This window comes from Rhinolophus sinicus, linkage group LG15 (genome assembly GCF_036562045.2).
Source record: "Rhinolophus sinicus isolate RSC01 linkage group LG15, ASM3656204v1, whole genome shotgun sequence".
NCBI classification, from domain to species: domain Eukaryota; kingdom Metazoa; phylum Chordata; class Mammalia; order Chiroptera; family Rhinolophidae; genus Rhinolophus; species Rhinolophus sinicus.
Window position 1 is genome coordinate 39,049,178 of NC_133764.1, and position 11,617 is coordinate 39,060,794.

An 11,617-nucleotide genomic window follows, 5' to 3' on the forward strand; every position below is an offset into this window, starting at 1 on the left:
AGGACAACATCAGAGGCGGGAGGGCAGAGGGCAGAGGGCAGGCTGCCTGCTCTGGCCCTGTCCTTGGTGCTGCTGCCCAGTGCGCCCCCTGTGGCTGGGGGTCGCCTAGGCTGAGCCCTCCCTCCTGCACAGCCTCTAGTCCCTGCGGAATAGCAGTGACTACAGCCAGCTCTGACTCGGCTCTTGCCTGAGGGCACTGGGCGAGGGGCGTTTGCAACGAAGGCCCGAAGGCCCGATACAGTCAAAGGCCAGGCCTACCGAGACTTCCCAGGACTTCTGGCTTCTCTGGGCAACCGGAGGGGACAAGGTCTGGGGGTGGAAGTAGATCTATCAAAGATACAGGCCCCTGGAGAGTGGATCAGAGCTATCACTGACGTCCTCTTTTTATGGGGGAGGGGATCACTGTTGGAACTCGTGCCTGAAAACCCTAGTGGCTCAAGCGCAAACAACCCACATGCCACTGGCAAACCCTCCACCTAGCACACAGCTGCCTCACCAGGCCCAGGCTGTCTCAGCCTCAGTGCTCCCCTCAACTCTGCCTTTGCTCCCTAACCCGTTACTCTGGGTTTCGGGAGGGATTAAATGTTGCTTCCAGGAGTAGGCCATGTACCCAGTGCCTATACAAGTAGACATCCAGTCACCAGGGTGGGACAAGGGTGGCAGCCTCAGTCCTCAGTGCAGAATAGAGTTCCACGCCCACAAGTGGAGGCTGGCAGGGAGGGGGCCCCTAGCTGGTGCTCAGACAGCGCCCCACCGCCCAGACCCCGCGCTCGAAGCCCCCACCCCCTGGGCACTGGTCCGCCAGGGGGAAGACCCCACCCGCCCGCACCCTGCTTTCATCCCGGGAGCTTTCACTTCAACTTTTCTCCCTCCCTTCACAATTTTCGCTCACCTAGAGGGTCTGGTTTTAATTAGTGTAATATCCTGTTACAACGCAGCCTAATTAAGACATCCGCCAAAATCCACGATGCACACTTAATAAGCAGGCTCTGCCGCAATGTTTATACTTTTTTAAATTATTATTATTTTTTGCAGACCGGTTAAATCAAAGGTGGCTTTCGGCTGAAAAACCTCATTACCAGCGACCCCACTCCATCAGCCTCATACCTGCTTGGCGCTAAGTGCCCTGGCTCCCTGGGCCGCGCCCAGCGCGGGCTGAGCTGTTTCAGCAGGAAATTAGCCAGAGAAGCGACTGGGGGGGGGGGTTCAGGAGGGGGTTATGGAGCCCTCTGTCCCTGTCATTTGCCTTCACCTCACGGTGGCCCGGCGCATCAGGATGAACGGCGCTGCAAGAGTCCTTTTTTAAAGTGACGGGTAAAAATAAATCTCATCTCTCCCAAAAGCTGGGAAGGTCTGTCACCGTGGAGTTTCTCCCCACCCCGGTAAACCCCTTGCCCGCTGAGGCGGCCAGAGTTCTGGACTCCCAGGACACCTCCAACCCACATGAGACCCTGGGTGTCAGGGAGCTTGGAGACAGGGCGGGGTCCCAATGTCCCTCCACGCCTGGAGCCACGCCTCGTCCCCCGCTCGGAATGGGTGAGGGCCCCGTAACCCGGGCATTGCGGGATGCACGCCAGGAGGAGACAGCAACCTCCGGCCTCGCACCGCCCCCGAAGGCGCTGCCGGAGACAGCCCTCTCCAGGCGGCGATGTCCGGACCCGGCGATCTACGCCGCCTCCCGGGGCCACCAGGGCAGAAAGTTCGGGCCAAGGGTGTGCCCGGCCACCTGGCCCCGGCTTAGCCAGCAGGGCTGCACTGGTCCCTGGGGTTAGCCGAGGCTCCAGAGAAGCAGCATGGGTTCCCTCCTGAACCTCCCAGGAGACTCCGCCCGGAGCGCCCCCAGTCCGCCCCCTGGAGGGCCCTGTGTGCCGCTTGCTTCCTGCCGCTCCACCCTCGTGCACAGAGCGGCGCTGTGCGCTGGGGTCCTCTCTAGGGAGCCATGGAGCCCCTTCCTCCCCACAACTCCTTTGGGTCATCAACTCCTCAGTGAACCCTCCTCCTGCTAGACCCGGACAGGGCTCCCCAGGCCTGGGTGCAGGAAGGGAAGCGCACTGCATCCTGCGGGGTCGCTAATGCCTGTTTACACCCGCGTGGGCTCCAGCCAGCCCCTCGGAGGCGCCCTGCGGGGCTGGGATCTCCTCGCGCTTCGGTGTCCCCCCGCCAGGGAGTTCCCCGTGCCGGGCATTGTGCCTCCGCTGCCACCACGCAGTGCACGGGACTCCCGCGTGTCTCCAAGGAGCCCGACCTCCAGGCCTTTCCATTCATAAAATCGCCCCTCCAACCCCCGGCGGGGCCACGCGCCCGTCGCTAGCCCTGGAGGGACGCTGGAGCTCCTACCCGTTCAGAGACTCCTGACCTCGAGGGCGCCACCCTTCCCCACGTGCCCTCGGGTCGGTCCCCGGCTGAGCTCTGCAACCCCGCACCCCCACCAACCCCGCCTCCCCCTGCGGGGTCCCGTGCGACCGTCCCCAGGCCATGCACCACCCCCACAGCCCCCAGCTGGCTCATCGAGAAGGTAATGAACGCCGCAAGGCAAAGCATGGGCGGCGAGGGCCCGGCTACTCACGGGCTCAGCGCTCCCCGCGGCAGGTGACGGCGGCCCGGCGGCCATGCCCCTGCTGCATCCCGGCCGCCAAGCGGGCAGCAGAGTCCCGGGGCCGCGCGGGCACCTGCGAGCCAGCAGTGAGGGGCGCGCGGCGCGGGGCTCCCGCGGCGGCGGCCGTGTCTTCTACCACCACGCAAGCGGCTGGGGCCGGGGCCGCTGTCCGAGAAGCCTCTGCCGGCTCCGGAGTAGCCCGTGGCTCCGCACTCGCTCTTCCCTCGCCGCCTCTCTGCCTCTGCCTGTCTCTCTCGCTCTCTCGCTCTCTCGCGCTCTCTCTCTCTCTCTCTCTCTCTCTCTCTCTCTCTCTCTCTCCCCCCTCACCCCTCCCCCTTTCTCTCTCTCTCCGGTTCCTCTGGCTCGCTCGGCTGGAGCGAAGAGACAGCAGGAGCACGCGGCGGCGGCTCGGCTCGGCTCAGGCGGAGCGCGCTGCACACGGCAAGGGAGGGTGCTCCCGCGGCCGAGCGGCTGGGGAGGGCGATGGGGTGGGGAGGGCCGCAGCCTGGGGAGCGCAAGCCGATGCACCCTGGCCCGCAGCGCCAGCCCGGAGGAGCCCCGGCACCAGACAGTGGGCAAGACGTAGGGGGTCCCCGCGAGAGCGCCGCCCTCTGGCCCAGAGCCCCACTTCCCCTCCCTCCTTCCTGGAGATTGTGGGGGCAAGCGGCCCCTATCAGCACCCCTGGCGAGCCGCCCTGGCCCAGAAAGGACAACACGGGGGATCCCCAGAAATGGGATTCAGAATAGGGTGGGTGAATGCCCCCCACACTCCCCTGCGAGCAGTCGGGTGCCTCCTGTTTCTTTTGCCCACACTCCTACCATCCCCTTACTAGGGCCTCAAATTGGGTGCCCTGCCTTCCTGAGGATGGAGAGGGAGGGAACCGGTAAGGAAGGGCGTTTGTCCAGACTGCCAGCCCAACCCGATTTAAACATGTCCACCTGGTGGGAGATGAGGGGCTGCCATGTCAGAGGTCAGGTGAGGACTTGCCAAAATCAAAACAGCAGGTAGGCCCTGGCCCACTCCCAGGCTCCCCAGCCTAGGGGAGGGGCCCTGGTCTCAGGTCTGGAGGGACTCTCGCCTTGGGAGGGGGAGCAGAAAGAAAGGCAAGGCCAAGCGCAAGCAGGAGTGGGGACTGGCAGGATGAGACCCTGGGGGGGCAGTGAGGTGAGCCCACTGCTGGCACTGAGCACCAAAGGCAGGCCAGAAGGCCTGGACTGTCCCAAACAGAACCACAGGTTTCGACAGGGCTTTGATCATGTTTCTAAGCAAAAGACAGGGGGATGCGGTGCCCAGAGCCCCGCCAATGGTGGGAGGGGGGAACTGTACCCTCTAAGACATTCTCAATCTAAAAACAAATGAAAACTGGTCCCAGGTTGATTTTACTTCTGGATGCTGCTTCTGGAACGATTATATTCCTCCTTGTACCTGATGGTCCTGCTTTTCCATGTGAGACAGAAAGCATGACATGGAAGCTGCATTTGGCAGGGGCCTGGACCATTCAGAGGCAGTGAAGGGAGGGACGTAAACCAGCCCCTCGGTGCCCGGGGCTCCGCACTGCCAGCTGCCTTCCCTGCAGAGCGAGGACAGACAGCGCTCAAGACAAGTGGCTACTGTCCACTTATGAGCTTAACGCTTTTAATCTCTGGCCCTCTGGCCTGTCTGGGTCATGGATCTGTCTTGGCCAGTGGGCATCATGCTACACAATTCTGAGTTAGCTGCTCAGCCCTGCAGCTAAACACCGGATAAATGCCTTGCCTCTGAGCGAGGCAGCTGCTTGGTTGGCTGAAGTTTGTGCAGCCCCCGTATTTGAAATGGCACATCCCTGCTCAGAGGACCTAATTGGTTCTCTCTGTCCTCTGCTTTCAGATGGTCCAGGTGTTCATAGCCTCCAATGTGTGGCTGGGCCCACCCACTCCCCATCACCCACCTCTCTTCCTCCAGGCAGGGCTCCTGTTCACAGGTAAAGGCAGAGGCCCTCATGAGCCTTTCCTGGGTCATTCCAGCCAAGCTCCCTGAAGACAGTATCAAATCTTGTTCCCAAACTCCACCAGAACCAGCCAGAGCTTAGCACACAGTAGGTCTGCTCAGACACACAGTAGGTCTGCTCAGACTCCGAGCAGGTGGACTGAAGTTGGCATCTGTGACTGTATCAGCCTCGAGACGGGCACATCAGGTCCCCATAGGGGACAGTCCCCAACAGGGTTACAAGCCCCAGGAAATCTGCCCTTCTGGACAGAAAGGGGGCTCAGAGCCAGTCTGCATTTCTTCGTATTAGGACCAACCAGGAGGTTTTCCATCCTGAGATATCATCAAAGAGAATTTTACAACCTCTAATTTGGAACCTTTTTTTTTTTTTTTTAAGTGAGAACATGGAGGAGGAACTAGAAACCGTCCTTTGCAATAATAATTAGGAATGAAACAAAGGGAGATTTACCTCAGGAGCTGAGGCACAACTGAACTCACATAGCTAATTTTGCTCCCTCTAAAAACCCTACTGAAACTACCAAAAGAGATATTTTTTTAAAGCTGTAAACCGCCAAGGACCTGGAGAACGGGGAAAGGAAACAACAAAATGCGTGCTCAGGAAGGCAACCAGACAAGGGCTGCCTGGCCTCTGGCCTCGCAGAGCTGAGTCCTAACCCCGCTGTGGGGGAAGCTGAAAAAAAGAACCTCCAAAGGCTCAGAACTGGTGGAGCCAGGTACCCATGAGGGTGGGACAGGCGGCTCAGAGTGGCGGAGCATACAGATCTTAGTCGGCTGCCTAGATGGCTGCATGGCCGCCTACCCTGGAGGGGTATTCCCCAGGGAGGGTGACGCAGGGGCTCTGGGCCCAGGGGACTTCATGCACAGTGACAGAGGGGTGTCCTGCACGCTGAAGGCTGAGAGTGCCACTCAGCCCCCATCGCAGCAGTATCTTCCCAGCAAGAGACTAGAAGAGTCTCCTCCTGCAGGTTGTAGCAGATGTAACCTAAAGATGTACCGTGGCTGTTTGCCAGCAGACAGCCAAGCCACAGTGGACAAGCCCACCCAGTTCTCAGAGCCTCGTTGGCTCTGCAGGGCCTCTCCTTAATGTGAGTGAACCCAGATGAGCTGACATCGGAGGAAAGCCCGTAAGAGAAAGAGGCCCCACACAGCCCAGGGCAGGGAGGATGGGGACAGGCTCCCACTGAGGAAACAGACATTAGGCAGGGAGGAGAGAATATCAGCAGAGAAGATGCTGCATCCATGGACGGAGAGCAGGCTGCTATTTTAAGGAGAACATTTAGAGAACAAAACAGGGCTGGAAGATGAAAAGCGTGAGAACAGAAACAAAAACCTCAACAGACAGTTTGGAAGACAGACGTGAGGGAATGTCCCAGAATGCAAAGCAGAAAGACAAAGAGGAGAAAAAGAAGAAAGAAAGGATGAAAGAATTAGACACTCCGTTCATGAGGCTTGGTATCCACAAAAAGGGAGAGAGGGAGAGAGATCATCAATTATTTAATTCAAGAAACGTTCCCAAAAATGAGTCTCCAAGTTCTCAGCACAACGGATGGACACTGACCCACATAAAGGCCCATTATCATGAAATACAAAATACTGAGGACAAAGAAAAGTTTCCACACATTTCCAGGTCCATCAAAAAGAGCAGGCGTGAGAACAGGCTCCAGAACTCTCCACAGCAACTGCGGAAGCTAATCGACAATAGAGCAGTGCCTGCAAAATGCTGAAGGAAAATGTTTTCTGGCCTGGAACCCCTTATTTAGCCAAATTAACAATCAAATGCAAGATTAAGATAAAGACATTTACATATGCAAGTTCTCAAAAAAAAATTTACTTCCCGTGCACCATTTCTCAGGAAGCTACTAGAGGGTGTGCTCCAACAAAACAAGGGAAGAAAGCATGCAAGAGGACCAGCGGGGCTAGTGAAACAGTGGATCCAGTCGGAGGGAGAAAGGAGGGGAATCCACAAGATGGAAGAGAAGGGAGATCACAGGGCAGCAGCTGTCCGATGAGAGCCGGGGGTTAATACATCCAACGTCTAGTCCAGACACGTTGAGGACTGTCGTCACCAAAATGCCTTCTGGCCTTGTACTGCCTCTCAACGCCAGAGAGACCTGACCCAGGCTCTTACCTGTACTTGACCTGCTGTCCTCTCCACGCACCGCCTCCTGTATAAGCTGGAGGTACTCATTTCACCCCTCAGAAATGTCCTACTTTGTCCTCTTCAACAGGTTGGTGACCCCACCCCCCCACCCCCACGAAGAAACAGAATGCAGATGAGCCTACCACCCCCCAGCTACCCGCTGCCAACAACCTGCCAGGCGTCCCAGAGGGGGGAGGTTGTCAGCTCTCCAGGAACCCTCACAGCTTTGCCAGAGCCTCCTACAACTGACGCCACGGTCCACTCAGCCGGTGGGCTCCCGACTCCCTAAAAAGAGCTCTTGTAAACTCAGGCAGCTGAGGCCAGACTGGGACCCCCAAGACTGCCCACCTTGTCTTCCCCAGGGCTCCTCCTTTTAAGTCCAAAGTAGCCACAGACAGCAAGGGTGCTGTGGCTACTTCTTTATTAGTCACTTTGCACAGAAGTAGATGATGACGCCACAGGAAAATGAGGGAAACAAGTTATAAAGGGACTTAATCTTTCCTTGTCCCTCTTTCATGACCCTGTCAGGTCTGCAGATGGCCAGCTGGTGAGCGGCTGGGCCGTATATTTGACACTCGTTACTGGGCCTCCTCGTTTGGCCTCTTCATCCAACAGAACAGATGACAAGGTCATTCTCTGTGAAGTACGAATCTCCCTCTCTCTCCCGTGACACGCACATGTGCCAATATTTATACTACACATAAATGGATCGATTTTCCCATGTCCCACCACCGCCCATTGTTGGATATTAAGGGTTTCCCATAGGACACTGGAGAAGTGCCCGCCCACGTGAATGACTTCCATGTAGGGACAGCCCCACAGGGCCCGGGGGAACGTGTGACTGAAACAACCCATCCACATTATCTTCCTCCGTGACCTCACCCCTCCCCTGCTCTGAAATCGTGGCGTTTCAGAGCTAGAAGCAATCCAGAGGCCCTTTGGTACAGTCCCCATATTACAGATGAGAAAACCAAGGTTGCGAACATCCGGGTGCCTGCCATGTGCACACGGGCAGCAGCTCCAGACCTTGAACCCAGCCCCTGACTGCAAGCAGCTCGCCACCCCCCACCCGGCACGTGGCTCCTATCTCACACTCAGGGGGGCAGGTCGTGGCCACGCACATACTTCTGGACTTGATATCTTACTGAAGAGTGTGCAGTGCTAGGTCAGTACCCAGCTGCTTTCAGTTCTGACGTTTATATTCTCGAGAGGAAGGTGAGCCACCTGCACATCATCCCATCTCTCCTCCCACGTGGGTGGGAAATGGCAGAGGGAGAGCCAGGCGGGTCAGGGCCCCTGTCCACCTTGGGCAGATTTCCCCCTCTGCAGGCTGCTTGATAATGCAGCCGCTTTTGCAGAGCAGAGATGGCCTGGGGACATGTGGGGGGAGCGAGCACAGGCTCCCCAGGCACTGTCCAGTTTCTACCACCAGGGCCCAAGGCTGGAGCCCAGCACCTCCTAGAATAGACACCACAGTCCATCTGGGGCCAGGGGGTTCTTCCTCATCTTCTTAGACCTCCTTGTTTTGAGTGGGACCCACGCCGTATCTCTGAGCTCAGCCTGTGATTGCACAATAATACTCACCCAGAAAACAAATTAAAAATAGGAAAATCCATCCGAGTCGTGTGTCTGCTGAGGCAGAGTGCTGTCAGATTGCTAGGCAACCCCAGGCAATCCTGTGGGAAGAGGCCTGTGCTAAGCTTGTTCCACAGAAGTCGCACTCTTGTCCCTTTGTGTGGATGAGCTCAGCCGACTCTGAGCAAAGTCGTGAACAGAGGGGAGACACTGCAGCTGAAGGTGCGTGCACCTGCCTGGACAGACGGATTCGCCAGAGGACAGAGAACTCTGGGAAATCCATCCGATTTCTGCGTGCATCCCAACCTCCAGGTGTTCACAACTGTGTAGGCAAAACACCTGAATTTTAACTGCTTTTCCCCCAGTTTTCTTCATGCTCTTCAGCAAGGGGTGAACGTAAGCCAAGTTTAGAAAGCTGGAGCCAGAGGAGGAGGAATGAAAGACAGGTGCACAGCAAGAGACGGCTGGAGGAGTAGGGTAGAAAGAGCGGAGGCACAGCCTTGGCGGGCATTGTGCCCCGAGGCTGGGATAGATGCACATGCTTTCTCTTAGGCTCAAGGCAAACCCTAATCATGTGAGAATGTTTGTGGATGTTAAAACACTGACTAGCATCGTAAAATGCTTTTAAAAGGGAAAAGTGGGGGATGTGGCCTCCTAGAAAAACAACTATTTTCCATTGAACCTTAAGGTCTTTAGAACGCGAGAGGGTAAATCCGAGACAGCGCCTTCTTTTCTGGGAGACGGCCCTGGCCAAGGCAGCGCCTGCCTTCGTGCCCCGGGGCTGCCACGCACAAAACCAGGCCTCAGAAAGCGGAAAGATTCTCTCACAGTTCTGGGACCTGGAAGTCCAAAACCAAGGTGTCGGCAGGCCCACGCTGCCTCAGAAAGCCCTGCAGAGAATCCATCCAGGCGGCTCTCCCGGCTGCTGGTGGCCCCAGCGGCCCTTGGCTGGTAGACGCATCGTTCCGCTCTCTGCTCTGTCTCCACATGGCTGTTTCCTTGGTCTGTGTCTGTGTCCAAATCTCCCTCTTCCTATAAGGACGCCAGTCATTGGATTTGGGCCCACCCACATCCAGCATGACCTCATCTTCACTTGATCACATGTGTAGAGACCCCGTTTCCAAATAAGGTTCCATTCACAGGTCTGCGTGGCCATGAATTTGGAGGACATTATTCAACCCACCACACGGGGACAGACAATGACATCAGACGAGCTTCAGAGCAGGTGGGAGCTGGCCCTCCTCTGACCCAACCTGTCTTACAGGCCCCAGCCCAGCACCACAGGGCACCCCCACCTCCCATGACCGCCTTCTCCTCGGGGAGGGCCTGGGCTGCTGGGAAACGTCCTATCCAACATCAGGCCGAAACCAGCTGTGGTCTTCATGCAGCTGGATTTCACAGCATTTCACACGAGTCCCCAGGCCCTCAACATGCCTGAAGGCCAGCTCCAGCCTGGAGCCATCAGACGACATCAGATGACGGGGGCACGGAGCTGCTCCCGCCAGACACAGGCTTTCCGGGGAGACTCCTTCTCGGCCCCTACCGCCCGCTGCCTCAGGCCCAGCCGATGTCTCCCACACCATTCTGTGCATGTGTCCAAACTCACTCCTGGGAATGTAGTCCAACTGCTTACCTTCCGTTTTGATTCTGTCACCTGACAAATCGGCCTGTCCTTCGGTTTCTGTCATCCCCCAACGGAAAGCGCGGTTGATGAGCCTGGCGCTCTGACGTGGTCCCTGGTGTTTCCCGAGCCGCCCGTGGACATTTACCAGACATTTTCCCAGCCCCTGCGGGTACCGGCATTTCATCTCATTTACCCCTCACAACCACCTCTGAGCAAGTGCTGTGACCACCCCTTTACAGATGGATAAACTGAGGACCCAAAAGGACAGAGGAGGGGTTCCCAGGATCACACACCGGGAGGAGCAGGAGCTGGATTCTGGAGGAAGCCAAGTCGCGTCATGAGAAGGACTGGGGGCCCCGGTCTGGGACAGCACGGCCCGCCTGCCGATTTCAGACCCTGGCCTCTGCCTGAGGGGAATCCATCTGACGCACCAAGCCCCCCAGGACACTAACTCACACGCCAGGAGGAGGATGGGCCACCACAGGTCATTCTCCTCTTATTTAAATAGCAAGTCAAAAACTACGTGAAGCCAGATGGTGGCTCCGGCTCCTGGGTGACTCCCGCAGGCCTGTGCCCAGCAGAACTGAGAGCAGAGCCAGCGGGCTCCAGTGCAGGTCACTTCATCCCTTCTGCGGTGCCCACTGAGCAAAGCAGGAGCCACCCAGATGCACTCACACCGCCAGGCCCTGGGTGAATGTCCTGGCAAGTATCCCGCCTGCCTGTGAAATTCCTGGACCAGGCCGAGCAACCAGCAGAAGCTCAAATCTCCCCCTCCAGTAGATGCTTTCCCACGGGGACCAACGCCATGATGGGTGCTTCCACATGTGGCCGGAGAGGGGCCACACGCTGACGCTGAACGATTACACAGTGAAATGCAGTGAATGTGTGTGTCCCCCGAAATCCGTATGTTGGAATCCTAATCCCCACTGTGATGGGGTGAGGAGGTGGGGCCTTTGGGGGTGATTAGGTCGTGAGGCTGGAGCCGCAAGAATGGGATCAGTGCCCTTAGAAGGGACCCTGGGAGAGCCCTCAGCCCATACAGAGGTGTCACTGCTGACCTACCCAAAGGGCATGTTTAAAGGGTACAGTTGCTACAGATCCAGCTGGAGCACACCGCTACAATCCGGAGCAAAGGAAGCCGTCCCCCATTCCTCCTGCACACTGTAATCTCTCCGCCCGCCCCCTCTGCATCCCCAGCCCCCACCATGCTGCTGTCTGTCCCTAGAGATCACTGTGTGCTTCCTGGCATTTTACATAAACGAGATTACACAGTACTCGTTGGTGGCCAGTCTCCTTCACTTAGCGTAACTGCTCAGACAGGACGCCGGCGCCAACGCTTTGCTCCTTCCTACTGCTGCATAGTACTCCATCGCGCGATGTACCGCCACTGACTTATTCAATCACTGGAGTTATTTCCAGTTGGAGCCATCGCCACTACAGCCACTGTGAACGTTGGTATGGACACGAGCTTTCATTTTTAAAAATAAACAAATTGGGTAAAGACAGGCACGTGGCTTGCTCTCACTCACTCACACACAAGTGCACAGACGGGGGCAGCTGTGGCCTCCAGGGTGTGGGAGAGAGCATCCTTTATCACCAGCAGAAAACCCAACTTTGGGGAGCAGGGGGAAAACTGGGGGTTGGGGGATGGTGGGGAGTAGGAACTGCTTACATTTTTGTAGCTGTTCCTGGGGA

At 57.3% G+C, this 11,617-nt stretch overlaps 1 protein-coding gene and 1 long non-coding RNA gene across 5 annotated transcripts in view; one reads left to right on the plus strand and one right to left on the minus strand.

Moving 5' to 3' along the window:
- Positions 1-3,167, minus strand: part of RBFOX3 (RNA binding fox-1 homolog 3) — a 362,884-nt gene extending 359,717 nt beyond the window's left edge. For 2 of the 4 annotated variants that reach the window (XR_012492319.1, XR_012492317.1), the window contains exon 1: positions 2,567-3,151. The gene's annotated coding sequence lies outside the window, so the exon portion shown is untranslated. Of the gene's footprint in view, positions 1-2,566 lie in introns of all 4 variants that reach the window. The other 2 variants (XR_012492320.1, XM_074320479.1) reach the window with 2 other exon arrangements.
- Positions 1,497-11,196, plus strand: LOC141568978 (uncharacterized). The gene is made up of 2 exons (XR_012492332.1): positions 1,497-2,515; positions 4,960-11,196. It is a non-coding gene; the product is annotated as an uncharacterized LOC141568978 (long non-coding RNA).
- The last annotated feature ends 421 nt before the right edge of the window (positions 11,197-11,617 follow it).